The 13,943-nt window shown below is 46.3% G+C and overlaps 1 protein-coding gene across 2 annotated transcripts in view; it reads right to left on the bottom strand.

Moving 5' to 3' along the window:
- EHF (ETS homologous factor) overlaps positions 1–7 on the bottom strand; it is a 111,736-nt gene extending 111,729 nt beyond the window's left edge. The window contains exon 1 of one of the 2 annotated variants that reach the window (XM_078684310.1): positions 1–7. This exon is cut by the window's left edge and continues 159 nt beyond it. The gene's annotated coding sequence lies outside the window, so the exon portion shown is untranslated. The other variant, XM_078684311.1, reaches the window with a different exon arrangement.
- Positions 8–13,943: the final 13,936 nt, after the last annotated feature.

Here is a 13,943-nt window from a genome sequence, read left to right as displayed (position 1 = left end):
AATAAGCGGCCAGGACAGCCAGCGAGGCACCTGTGCCAGCCCAGGCAGGGGGGTTTTCCCGGCTGTGGTTCCGTACATATTGATTGGTTCCCGGGAATCCGAGAAGGATGGTAAACATTCGCCTATTTGCATATAGCTCACACCTTAAAAACGCGTAAAGAACTGGTTAGGCCAGGTGAGGTTGGGCAACCGGCCTGGCACTGCGAGGCGGCAGCTCTGACTGTCTGCGTCTTCATTCACTCATTAACCCCTCTCTAGTGCTTCTGTGAGGACCACGGCAGCCCAGGGCAATGGCAGAATTTATCACGAAAGACAGTTGAAAAAATTCCCTTTGGGTAGAAGTTTGTTTAGCTGTTAGTTTCAGTTTATTGTTTTTTTCCTTCCTTTTTTGTCTTCCATCATAAGGTGGGCGGTCGGCTTGGAGAAAAATGATTGGTATCGCTTACAGGAAATAAGTCATTTCCATGAGTCGGAGGCCTGAAGGGCTGAGGAAGAGCCAGCCACAACAGATTTAGGAAATTGCCGGACATTGTGCTCGTTCGGTGGATTTGCATATGGGAAGGGAAATCATCTACATGCCCCTAGACTAGAGATAGGTCAATGCTTACAGCCGGTAGAGACAGAGTTCAACATATGCACAATGAAGCGGGCACTCTTCGGCTAACATTAGGGTCAGGGATGGTTTGACTGTGATGTTCAATGTCGGCTTGATTGCAGTGGGTAGTGCCACTATGCTTATCGTACCAGGCACACTCCGTTGGCAAAAAGAACAGATGACGGACGGAATGCTGACTCAATCAAAATATTTACCCCGACTCATAGATCTAGGTTTAATCCATCATCTTTTTGCTCATCCTGAACTGCTAAAGCAGGTCTTCCCTGGACCAGAACCAAGGATCTGGGACCTGTTTCAGTGGATCACCCCTCATCAGCCAGGCCAGCTTGAATGAAGTAGCATTGTGAGCACTGGACCCACATCCGGGCTTGCCCTTCTCAATTAGGGCAAGAAAAGCAAAAAGAACAAATGATGGACGAAATATTGAACACATCAAACATTCACTCCTAGTCACAGATCTGGGTTTAATCCAACGTCTCTTTGCTCCCCATGCCATTTCAGTACAGACCCAGCCATATACAAATCAGTCTCGACCCTGCTCCCCATGGGAACAGTCCAGCCCATACTGCCAGGCCAGGTCCTCCCCGGACCGGTTTCAGGGTATCACTACATTATGCATTGTTGACGTTCACACCTAAAGCCAGGCAGGTCAGATGAAAAATCCCTTAATTCTTGTTCCTGTCATTTAAAGGCACATTCCAGTTGAAAGAAAAAATTATTTTCTTTACTCAGTCCAGCCTTACAAATAATCACCAGCACCAGGGATTCTAGAGTGTTTCTTTGTTTGATGACGTCTGCTTGTGCTTTGAGACCTGCTGTGACATTGTTCACCTGATGCTTCTTTAATTTGTAATTAATAACTATAGCAAAGGCTTTGGCCTAAGTAGAGCCAAATATTTGGGCCATTGTCCTTGGTGGATCCGGGCCCTTGGATGGGTAGAGCGCAGTGCCAATACCCTCTAACTCACTGGCAAACTACTGTCACCATTTTAGTGGAAGTGTAGCTAAATAATTATACATCAATGCACCAGACACAGATTTCTTACCTAAATGTCTGCACACGCAGCACCAGTACTCTTAGATCAATTTAATTGAAGCCAACTACATACTACAGGTCTAATAGCAAAGGTCTGTAGGTGAGTAGGGCTGGGATGAGTCTGCCAGTTGCATGTCAGGCGGTGATGGAGCTTGGGTCAGTACAGAGGGCCAGTCTCCATTACCACTTTGCAGGATACTTTGCATGCACAGAGACACTTGGCACGTCCAGCTGTACCAGAAGACATCTGTTAGGGTGACTATGAGTTGGGGGGGGGGAGGGGCGAAGCTGATACAGTCAGAATGGGGTGTGTGAATCTTAGATCCCCCAAATAAAAAAACAGGAGGCTCATGGTGGAGGGCTGAGGTGCCCACGGAACTGATTTGCATTAAGTAGGCCTCTGTCTCACGTGGGAAAATGGGTGAAAACAATAGGTTGGAATGCCATCCCGAGGGATTGCCTGTAGTTAGATTATTTCCGAGCATCCCTCTCACCACCTTTTTGCTGATTAATTCATAAGTATGGAAACCTGGGACCAGCCACAGCCTATAGAGGGAGTTCCGGTGGGGCAGAAAGGCGGGGTGGGGGGGTGCTAAAAACCGGTATATGGATAATTGGAGGTAAGTAAACAATGTAATAAATAAAACAAATTTCGTAGCGCACCCTGCATCATAAAATGTGATGCAGCACGTGCTACGAAATTAGTTTTATTAATTAAATTGTTTACTTACCTCCAATTATCCATATTTTGTTTTTTAGCACCCTCTACCCTATCCCTCTCCCGCCCCGCCTTTCTGCCCCACTGGAAATCCCTCCACGGGCCGCGGCTGCCTGGGACTTGTGCTGCTTTCTAAGCCTAGTGTGGATTCTGCAGAGTAGTACATTTACACCCCTTCAAGGAGTCCTTCTATTGGGGTTTACAACTTTTTTTGTAAACCGGTCACTGAATATACAATTAAGATGCTGGTCTAAAAAATCAACGAGATATAAACTTCTTAGTGAAACAAGAATGACAAGAAAATCCGACACAGCAGACCCTTATTAAGAATCATTGGATGGTTTCACACCTGAAACACCCCCACCGAAGCCAAGCCCCAGCCCACCTCACTTGGGCCTAGTAGTTCTTCCTGGAAACTCATGACTACAGTCACGTACAATACAACGCCTGGCGTCCCTGCCAAGGAGCACTTACTTTTAAAGATGTTTCACTGCATATAGTCATAGTCATAGTCATACATTCTTGTATAGCACACAGTTCACCGCAAGGTCTCAAGGCGCTATACTCTTCTTCGTCTCTGCCAGAAGAAGCCTTGATGGTAGAGATGTCAAACGTGGCAGGGCTCCATGTTTCAAGTCTCTGCCCTTTACAAATCATTTTATCAAGTGACTGACCGTCCTTAGCCTGAGTGCAAATAGCAGAGGACGCGCAGGCTCATTAATATGGTGGGCCGAGCCACAGGCGAGCTATGGGTCTAGCTTTGCCCTAATAGTCTGTGTACGAACCAGGCCATGAAAAAGTTTGTCATGTTTGTCATGCAACAAACAAAACGTAAAAACATGACACAATCTCCTTAAAATTAAAAAAAGTGTTTATTTTTGACACGGAGAAGTGATTCACCTTAGTACATCAGATTAGATCACTGCGGAGACAGACACTTATTAAAAGTCAAAGTTTTAGAAACATTCGTGGCTCGATCCACAACAATACCATTAGTGTAGTAAGAGGCAAGTTATTGGTCATGCAAACCCTGATCATGGGCTAGATTCTTATATTATTATTATAGATACGGCTACATTACAGTCTATTAAAACAAATAGAAGAGGGGCTTGTATATCACACATCCTGAACTGAAGTATTTACAAGTGAGCTCATATGTGATAATGAAGAAATTGGAGGCTCTGTGAAATTAAGTATTTGTCTAGGATCACACAATTTACACAAGCAGCGAAGATGGTATGGATACCAGGTAATCTGTTTTCATATTTTGAAATTCAGCCACCAGATCGGCACTGGTATCTTTCTTTCTCTCTTTTATGGCAAAGATCAGTGTTTTGTCTTTTATTCTTGCATCACTGCGAGAAAAATGACTCGGGGACCCCTGGCCCAACTACCAGACCAGTAATGCATTTATTTGGGGGATGTCCCACCCCAGAGACTGCCCCTACAGCTGCACCCCTGCATATTTGGGGTTTCATTCCATTCCCACCTCCTCCTCTCAATCAGGTACTTTTAAACAATAGAATTTAGCTGGATGTTGAGAAGTTTATAAAATGAATAATGCTGTTGTGTAAATAGAATGAAACAGTCTCCACTAAAACAAGCATGGAAAACAGCAGTTTCCAGTAACGCGCCCTTGGCCTTACCAAAGACACAATAAAGGTTTCACTCTCTACTTCTGCCTTTTTCACATTATATGAATACTTTGGCCGCACTTAGAAAGTACATTGATACAGGGAGCAAGTGCTACAACAATGCCTCTGCAAGGCCCCTGAAAAGGTAGAAAATTCATTGGCAAGGGTCAGACACGACTGCTAAATGTGATCCACCAGCTACATTTTGGCCACTAAAATAGAAGACTTGACATCTTATCCCTGCTTTACCACTTCACCAAAATATGCTGGAAATAAGTGCTGTACTAAAAATGTAGGCAGGACCCATGCACAGTGATATTTTCTTGGGACAGTCATTTCCTTGACTTTGGCAACAGAATCACTGCCACCCCAGCTGTGCCTAGTCGGCTACTTGAAACCTGTGGATCACGGACACATGATTTTTAATCCTGGCCTACCCATTTAGTCAAATTGTGTGCTCTTGAGCAATCAGTTTTTGAACTCTTTTATCTGCTCCCATCTTTTTGCTACGCTTGGGGTGTCTATCGGTTTTCCCTAAAAGCTCCATTTAAGTGAATGGCAACAAGAAATACTGAGCTGATTATTACCCCAGGATTCTAGAGGGGATAGACTACATCAAATACAATGTATATCCACCAAAAGTGACCATCATACTTCAAACTTTAATATTATGGTAACGTTTTGTCCTTTCCAGACTGCTTTGCAATCACGTGTACCCTACTTCACCAACAAGTTTGTTTTTTGTCAAGCATGCCCTCTCTTTGCCTCTGTGCGCTACGCAGAGAATACATGAACAGTCTGAATTAGGCTGAATGTAAAAACACCAAGGGCATATTCCCAGACAGGTCAGCAGCATGATTTTCATTCATACATTAAGGACTGTTAAATTATAGGCAGCTGCCCATTTTCTCTATCAGCAACTCTAAAGAAAAATGTGGCCGTAAAGATGGGTTTTGAAGGCCAGAGCTTAATTTGAGCAGGTGGTTTCCGGTGCTCGGCACTAGCACTTAATTGCCAGAAACTGCACTTATAACAACTGCCACATGGTAGCGTTGTTTATATAACTTAAACATGAGCAGAAAAACAGATCTTTGTTAATTCAATACACATTAAAAAAATAAATACCTGCCATTCTTAATACTTTGGCGGCCTTTATAACCTTGAATTGTCTCCCTTGTTGAAGTGTGATGGTTAGTGCGTTGTGTAAGTACAGTGGCAATGTGTGGTGCTAACTGCAGTAACCTCCTGACAAGGGCCCTGGCACTTAATTGTTTACAAATTAATTTAAGCCCTGGTGCAGGCCACCCCACTCCTCTCTTATTGTTTCTTCTCTCTTGCAGGCATTCGGTAAACAAATGCTTGCTACACACAGGCACCTCTTAGAGGCTAATACTGCCTCCCTGCCAGGCAGTGCGTGGTGTGACGCAGGGAAGCTCAAATCCTCCTGAGAACCTTTTGTCCTGGGAGGGGCAAGATGTGTAATGTTTGGTGCCCCCATACGCCCCTGCTGACTGCATAGAACAGGATTACTTTTTTACTTTGTCCATCACTTACGATGTTTCACCAGTAGCGGCTGGCATGGCTCGCGGGTGGGTGGGCGGGCATGGAATTGCACGAAGAGTGGGAGGGTCATGCGAGAGTGAGCGGATCAATAATAAAAAAATAATAATTTAAACCTATATTTCCACCTGTCCAGGTCCTGTGTCTTCACTGCTCCTGCTCTCCTGCCTCCGACAGAAACAGGTAGCAGGCAGCCAGGGTCCCTCTCCTAAGCCAATAATAACGCTCAAGAGGAGTGTTGTGGTTGGTCGGGATGCCTCTCAGCCAGGGGCTGTTGGGAATGGCATGTTCTCCATGTATGGAGAAGGGCAGAGTGCGCATGAATGGTTGGGGTAGCCCTAGAGGGCCGACCAAACAATCTTTGCGCACTCAGGAGTGGGAAAACCACCCCTACCCTGCCCTGCCCGCAGGTCAGCTCTGCCCACCTGCCCACAATGCGCAAAGAAACATAAAATGGTAATAACCAAAAGTTACTACCATTTTATGTTTTGGCTTTCTCGCACTGCGAGAAAGCAGTGGGGCGACGCTCCTCCGCCCTAGTTGAGGAGCCGCCCCTATGTCTCACTGTCATCGGATTTGTAAGGATTCATAATTCTATTTTCCAAGGCTGGTCTTGTGATAGAAATGTCATCATTGGCATGCATATTTACTTCAGAGGTGTGTGAAACTTGTGTCATTTGCTTTTGTATCATTGTGCAAACTTTTAGCGAAATTACGTGAAATGGATTTCCTTCATTTTGCGTATAGTTTACCTCAAAATGGTTCCTGGGGTCATTTTATGGCGCGAGGATACATTTAAACAAAAACAGTGCAAGGAGAGCTGCCCATGTTCTGTTGTTTCTGTGCATTTGCATTACAATTTTAACACAAATGGCACATTTCACAGTACATTGTACTGCCAATGGTGCATAATTACCTGAAGTGGCATTATGTAGCATAGCACCAAACTCCTGAATTTACTCAAAAGACGCAGCAGGTTTAATTGGAAATTCACCCTGGCCTAATTCACATCCCTAGCAGGTACTGTCTGCCAGAATCATACACTGTCAGGGTTTACTACTGCCTCGTGTAGTGTACACCTGCTCCACTGAAGCACCTCACCTTTTTTAATTTTATCTTGTTTATTTTATTCCTGTAGTTTCATGATTTTCAAGCGTTATTGGTGCTCCTGAACAATTGAGTGGCTTGTAAATACTGTTTCATATCATAAACGACATCAGTCAATATACGTTGATCTGGCTGTTCGCCATAAAAGTACACATCATAAATAACACATCGATTATAAATTGGTGATTTAAAATTCCACACAAAAATTCATAATAAAGTGTCTTTTAAACTTGTTCTGGATAATAACAGAGAAATTCAAATACAACCCATACAACCCATAAAGGAAATAAAGGAAATACAATTTAAAACAATTGCCTAACTGCCTGGGAAATTTTAATACAATGTCCATGTCTCACTGCTGTAATGGACCCCTTCTACTAACTTTGTGTCTACTGTGTAGTCTCTTGCCACAGAACAAGTACTAAAATGAACATCTACCAGCCATTTCCATTTCGTCTCCAATAGGTCCCTTCCTATCCCCCTTCGTCAAGGGCCCAGAACTACCCACCACCCTAATTTGCTGGCACCCTGTCACCAGAAAAGGTTAAAACAATGTATTTGAACAATTAACACATGAAATATCAAACAATAGCAAACACATTTTTGTACCTTCTGACTTCACAATGTGCTCCATGCAAAATGCTAACAGTAACAGTTGGTTTCATAGTATAGCATCACGCAGTTCGAATATTTCGCCTTGTGCGTCCTGATCCAGAGAGGTCTTAGGTATCCCAGTCCTCTTCCCCCAGAGAGCAAGGATTGGAAAAGACAAGGGGGACACAGTCTACACAGTGCCCAGAAGTAGGTTTTTGTTGCACCCGTAGTGGTGGCAATAGTGGTCACTTTCCCAGCAGCGCCCCCCATTGCCTCCTCTCGTAGAGTATGCACGGTCAGCAGCATCTCTGATCTAGGGGCATAGTCCCCTAAAACATTGTCCAGTTGGGCCTCTCTGTGTGCCTGGGTGTCCTCTCTCAGCCGACTACCTGACCGGCTTTTAGGTCTCCAGCCCTCCAGCCAGTCCCATGCCTCCACCAGTGTAAGGAAATTCTAAGATTTCCCCTCTGCTGATACGCAAAGTTTGGCTTGGAAGAGAATTAAGTATTACAGTTCCTGGACTCTCAGTAGTTTTTTTGGGCCTAAGTGCAGAAGCGTCTTTGCTTTTGGACAGCCACTGTTCGGGTGCACCCACATGGTGGATTTTGATTACTTCAGATCTCCTTGCTTTCTGGCTGCCTGCAGAATGACATCCCGGTCACGAAAATTAAAGGTTCCTGCTATTATCGTGCTTAATTTGTGCCGGTACTTTCCAGTGCTTAGCAACGGCACTTACTTCTTAGGGCCGGGTCTACAGCGTCTGATGCACGTGACGTCACATATGATGTTGTTGATTTATATTTACTTCACTCCCTCGGTGCAGAGTGTTGTTCTTGTCTCCCTAGTCCCTATAAAGAGTGTTACAGCTATGGGAGCCTGAGCGAAGAAGATTATGACGGCATTACTGCTTTGGCGGCCCTTAGTTAAGTGTTTCCGGTGGTTGGCACGGACACTGATTTGGCAATTTGGGCTGTATTTGGTTGCGCAGGTGCAGGGTCTGTGCGGCAGCCAGGCAGCGTGAGCAGATTACAGATCGCCAGGCCCCGGCACGTCCGCACCCCACGAGGACATGAGCAGGATTGAAGTGAGCCCGCCAATGTTTAGGGGAGGCAGCAGCACCACCAGGCCTATATCAGTGAATTAAGGCAGTCAGTGCCCCGGCCTACCACGTAACTGTAAGTAAGTGCCGCCCGGTAGCCATGCCCATTGCCAAAGGGACACTGCTTTTTAGGTTTTGCCTGGCGAAAACGATGCGAAAGCATCGTTTCGCTAGGCGAAAACCTAATGAGTATAGTATGGGGCTGGGAATCCGCCCCCGTCTTTCATTGGCTAGCTCCATAAATGGAGGCTAGCCATTGAAAGACGGCTCTGTCCGTCAATCCCGGACCAGATTCGGGGGCGTTCCCGAGAATTTTTGGCTTTTGGCGTCGTCAGCCGAAAGCCTGTCCTCGGGAACCCCCCCGAATCTGGTCCGGCATTGCCGGCACCCGCCTTCCTGCTCGGGGTTGTGGGCAGATGTGTACATTTGGCCTCCGTGCATGGTGTGAGGTGTATTTCCTCTCTGCATGGAGTGAGATGTGTATTTCGTGCGGTGTGGGTGTTGTTTCGAGCGTCTTGGATGTGGCTTAAAAAAACTCCGTCTTATGGATACATCCCGCTCTCCCATTTGAGAACGGACGGTTCTTTTATTTTTCGACAACCACATGGGCTATGCGTTTATTAGAAAATGCCTCTAACTCTTGTGGTGGAATGTAAATATCTATTTTCTCACTTTTTATATGAGAACAGCGAGCATACCTGGGTCTGTAAAAAGCACTCGGCCTGCGAATGTCATGGGTGATTGCAGCAGAATCGTGTGCAATGAATGAACTGTACACGTGTGCACCTACCTACCGGTGTCATCTTCATATCCAGAGCTGAAGTGTTTCAAACGTAGAGTAAAACTATGATCAGCGCGCGTTAGGCTGGAGCACGGACAGATGAAAGGTCCAGGCTTGTGAATCATGAATGGACTGCGGGTGGTTCAAAAATGTAGATGCCTCCCAGCTAAGCAGAGAGCATGTGAAAGTATTCGCTTGAAATAGAAGTACAATTTTAAGATTAAATTAAAATCGGGTGTTTTAGCAGCGAAAGAAAGGTGATGGAAACGTGAGAGTGACTGTAAAAGTCAGGAGTTACATAATAGTGAAAATAAAATTAGCGGGGCTCAGTTGCTATTAGTTTTCTTTCATGTGGACCTCTGCAAATATTACATAGAAGCAAACATTCTATAGGTTTCTTGGCTCAATGGAAAATGTGTTGCGATGTTTTTGACACGCAGTGAAATCGTTTTTTTTTTCCCCCCATGCCGCCCTCAGAATGTGATATTTCTGAACTGCCACTTTCTGTTTACTCGTGTCTGCTGTTCAAGTAGGGAACAGTGCAATACACAGAAAATAAATCTGATAAAAACATGAATGTCTGCACTCCGATACATGGCTATATGTCACTCTCCATGTACAGGGGATGCCGCACAAATCACGTATAACCGCTGCGCTGCAGTACTTAAGTGATAAATCGACGTGTATTGTGCCACATACAATCAAGTGTTTGCTTTATCCAAGAGGAGGAAAAATCCGCTGGAGAATACATGGCGGAAATGCATGTTCGCAGCTTTTCACTGTACCTTTTTCACCATAAGGAAATATTTCCCCTGTGGGTGGGAGGATGAGCGGATGAATAAGTGGGTGGGAGGATGAGCGGATGAATAAGTGGGTGGAAGGATGAACGGATGAATGAGTGGGTGGAAGGATGAGTAGGTGGAAGGATGAGTAGGTGGAAGGATGAACGGATGGATGAGTGGGTGGAAGGATGAGTGGGTGGAAGGATGAGTAGGTGGATGGATGAGTAGGTGGAAGGATGAGTGGGTGGATGGATGAGTAGGTGGAAGGATGAGCAGATGGATGAGTAGGTGGAAGGATGAGCGGATGGATGCGTGGGTGGAAGGATGAGCGGATGGATGAGCGGATGGATGAGTGAGAGGATGGATGAGTGAGAGGATGGATGAGCGAGTGGAAGGATGAGCAGATTGATGAGTGGGCGGATGGATGTGTGAGCGGATGGATGAGTAGGTGGAAGGATGAGTGGATGGATGAGTAGGTGGAAGGATGAGTGGATGGATGAGTGGGTGGATGGATGAGGTGGTGGAAGGATGAGCGGATGGATGAGTAGGTGGAAGGATGAGCGGATGGATGAGTGGGCGGATGGATGAGTGGGCGGACGGATGAGTGGGCGGATTGATGCGTGGGCGGTTGGATGAGTGGGCGGATGGATGAGTGAGCGGATGGATGAGTAGGTGGAAGGATGAGCGGATGGATGAGTGGGTGGATGGATGTGTGTTTCAATTTCGATTTATATAGCGCACTAATCACCCAGGGGTCTCAAGGCGCTTGCTTAGGGAACCCGTCCTGGTATTCCCCTGTGAGATACCCCGGCATGATATTCACAAGGTGAAAGCCAGGCATCCCGCCGCGAGGGGCCATAGTGGAGATTAAGCAAGCTATTGCCCAGAGTCGCAGAGTGTGACCCCGTGAGTCGAGTAGGCACCGGAGCGAGAATTGTCGAGTCCGTGGAAATTTTGAGCCCGAGACCCGCCGAGGCGGGGAATCGAACCCTGGTCCACGGCTGATCTCAGCTTCCGGGTCTGCCGCCTCTAACCACTGTGCCACGCTTCTCCACCATGGATGGATGAGTAGGTGGAAGGATGAGTGGATGGATGAGTAGGTGGAAGGATGAGCGGGCGGATGGGTGGGTGGAAGGATGAGCATATGGATGAGTGAGAGGATGGATGAGCGGGTGGAAGGATGAGCAGATTGATGAGTGGGCGGTTGGATGTGTGAGCGGATAGATGAATAGGTGGAAGGATGAGTGGATGGATGAGTAGGTGGGCAGCTGGAGGGAGGGACGAGGGAGCGGATGTATGATGAGGTCGGCGGGCGCCTGCTTTGATAGATGAGTGGGTACCAGAATGGACAAGTGGGCAGCTGGGTGGGTGAATGTCGAGATTGGCAAGTGCATGCGTAGATAGATGAGCGGGTGGATCAGTGGCCGGGTGTTCAGATGGGTTAGATGAGTGGTTGAATTTGCTATTGTAAATGACAATGCCATTTATTTATGTTAAAAAAAAACCCAAATAAAAATAATGTCAAGAGCAATGCCAATAGCTCTAACTTTAACAAAGGCAAAACCATTGCATTGTAAATGCTTGTTATTTGTTTAGCATGGTGATGTGACGGTGATTTGATGATGCTGCGCGGCTGCGCCACTGCCTGGCCTAGTAGCGGCCAGGCCGCCGGCTGTACTCTCTCATATATCACGATGAGGGCCAGGCTGGGGTTAAGTTAAAGGTCCTGCCCGGAGCCTGAAGTTTCCTCCAGACTTCCGCTCTCCTAAATAGTTTGCTGCTTCAAAGCTATGTATCAGTGAGTGCAAACAGTGCCCTGGCTCACCACGAAACGGTAATAATCATAACCAAGTACTGTAGCCATCCACACTTGTGTTAAAAAGTGTTCTTTCGTTTAAAGTGTTCAGTTTTAAATCTGTACTTTACTAAGGGACTGGGGTGCTTGGTGATTTGGCTTCGTGCAGAAGAATGTGTACGTTATTTTATTTCAGAAATAAACAAAGAAATAAACAACCCCACCCCCTCAATCCAACAAAGAAAGAGACAACCTTTCAGACATGAGGCTTTATTGAAAACCAATTTACAAGAAATTTGAACTACTTGTGATCCCAGTGTGGACTGAGGCAGTAGTGTATTCATGCAGACCCTTTGGGGAGGTTTCAGCATCGCCAACGTACAAGGAGTCTGCACCACGTGGGGCAGTGTCCAACGCAGCCTTGCTACTACTGGTCTCTGTTAAAGGGGGGCGCACTCTGAAACATTCCTACTGGGTGCTGCTCCAGGACCCCCTGGCGCAGACGTTCAGGACTAAACAATAAGAAGGAGATTTTACACTGGGCTGCAACAGAGACTGCAACTCAGAGCTTGTAGTGGGTATCTGGGATTACTGCAGCAGATATCCTGCAGATGTAGATGCACTAAGGGAAACATACAGTCTTTCCGCCAGTGCGGCACTGACTCTCAAGGGTATGCTCCCACATTAAACTTCAAGACTGGTCTAAATAAAATACACCAAGAAAAGTCGCCATGGAAACAAAATGGCGCAGAGCCTAGTTTTTGAACTGCATAAGATGTTGGTTAGCTTGGGGGAGGTCAAGAGTTGGGATATAAAGACTACCCAACACCCTCTCTGGCCTATGTGAACACATCACCGCAAGCTTTGCTTTGTACAGGTGCCATTTTGTACAGGCTTTTGGAGGGTTCACATAGGGTGCCAGCACAGGCCTATATGGGGACATCAACACCAGTGTTTGCTGCATACTGCAGTCATCCTAATATGAGGCTTCTAGCATGACTTTGGAGGGGATGTATGACGTTACAACGCATGCTTTTACCACGCATGCTGTTACAACGCGGTTTTTACATCGCATACCATTACAACGCATAGCGCTTTTAGGTGTTGGATAGTGAATAGTTTAATTTACTATTCCAACTCCAGTCCCCGTGGACACTAGGGAAGGTTATTGGATAGTAAATCAACCTATTCCCTATCCTAGAGCGACCCCCAGCGCAATGCGTTGTAATGGTTTGCGTTGTAATGACCGCGTTGTAATGGTAGTGCGTTGTAAAAGTTTCGTTGTAAGTGTTGTTTCCCCTTTGGAGGTCTGGTTGACGTTATCACTATCAAACCCACTAGTAAGCAGCCACCTTCCTTTAAATGGGTTGCTTGTCACCTGCAGGTCCAAAGTGATAAGACCAGTAGAATATCAGGGTCCTGAGGGCTGTAGCAGGTGAGTGTAGTTTGGCATGAACCACTGCACTGCCTCAGCCAAATAATTTGTTCTCTGCGTTTACCTATGCATGCCTGGGGCCTATAGACCAACGGATTGAGGTTCCTGCTTGCACTGCCTTGGAAGACTTTTAGCTGCAGTTTATTATGTCAATACGACTTATTAACACCATGCGTGCTGCGCATTTTCCCGCTGTGCGCGGAAGTTTTTAAAAACCCGCTGTTCATGACGAGCTCAGCTCGTCATGAGCGTACGAGAGGTGTACCTCATGACGAGCTGAGCTCGTCATGAGCGTCGAAGGGGTAAAAGGGCCACCCTTTCCCTTATAGGCTAGTGAGTTGGGCCTTTAGCAGCAACATTAATTCGGATTGGGAGGGGTGGGGGGGGCTTTCGCAGCAAGTATAGACATTGGCATCAGGATACAATCTCTGGTCCAGGAAGTAGCTTGGTTACTTCGCAGCAGAGGCTGGATGAGTGAATAGGGAACAGCCAGGCCTTGAAAGTGCACTTCTCTTGGCAGCAAGGCTCGCAGTGGAGAGTTTTAATTGCCAGGTAGTGAAGTCCTTCTGCTCTCGCTGTAGTGCACCCTTCGCCCAGTGACACTGATACCCGCCGCATAGCTGCCAAGGTTTCAGCTTCCTATGAGTGCCATTTTCATAATTTCAGTCAATTCAGTGTAATTATGAGTGACATTTCAACGACTATGAACCAGTAGTACTGACTATGATTGACACTTTCTGACAAGCAAAATCAAGCAATGAAGATGAGAGATTAGAAACATATAAA

The sequence above is a fragment of the Lissotriton helveticus genome, chromosome 3_2 (assembly GCF_964261635.1).
Source record: "Lissotriton helveticus chromosome 3_2, aLisHel1.1, whole genome shotgun sequence".
NCBI classification, from domain to species: Eukaryota; Metazoa; Chordata; class Amphibia; order Caudata; family Salamandridae; genus Lissotriton; species Lissotriton helveticus.
Note: the sequence above shows the minus strand (reverse complement) of the source record. Positions and strands in the feature narration are given on the sequence as shown.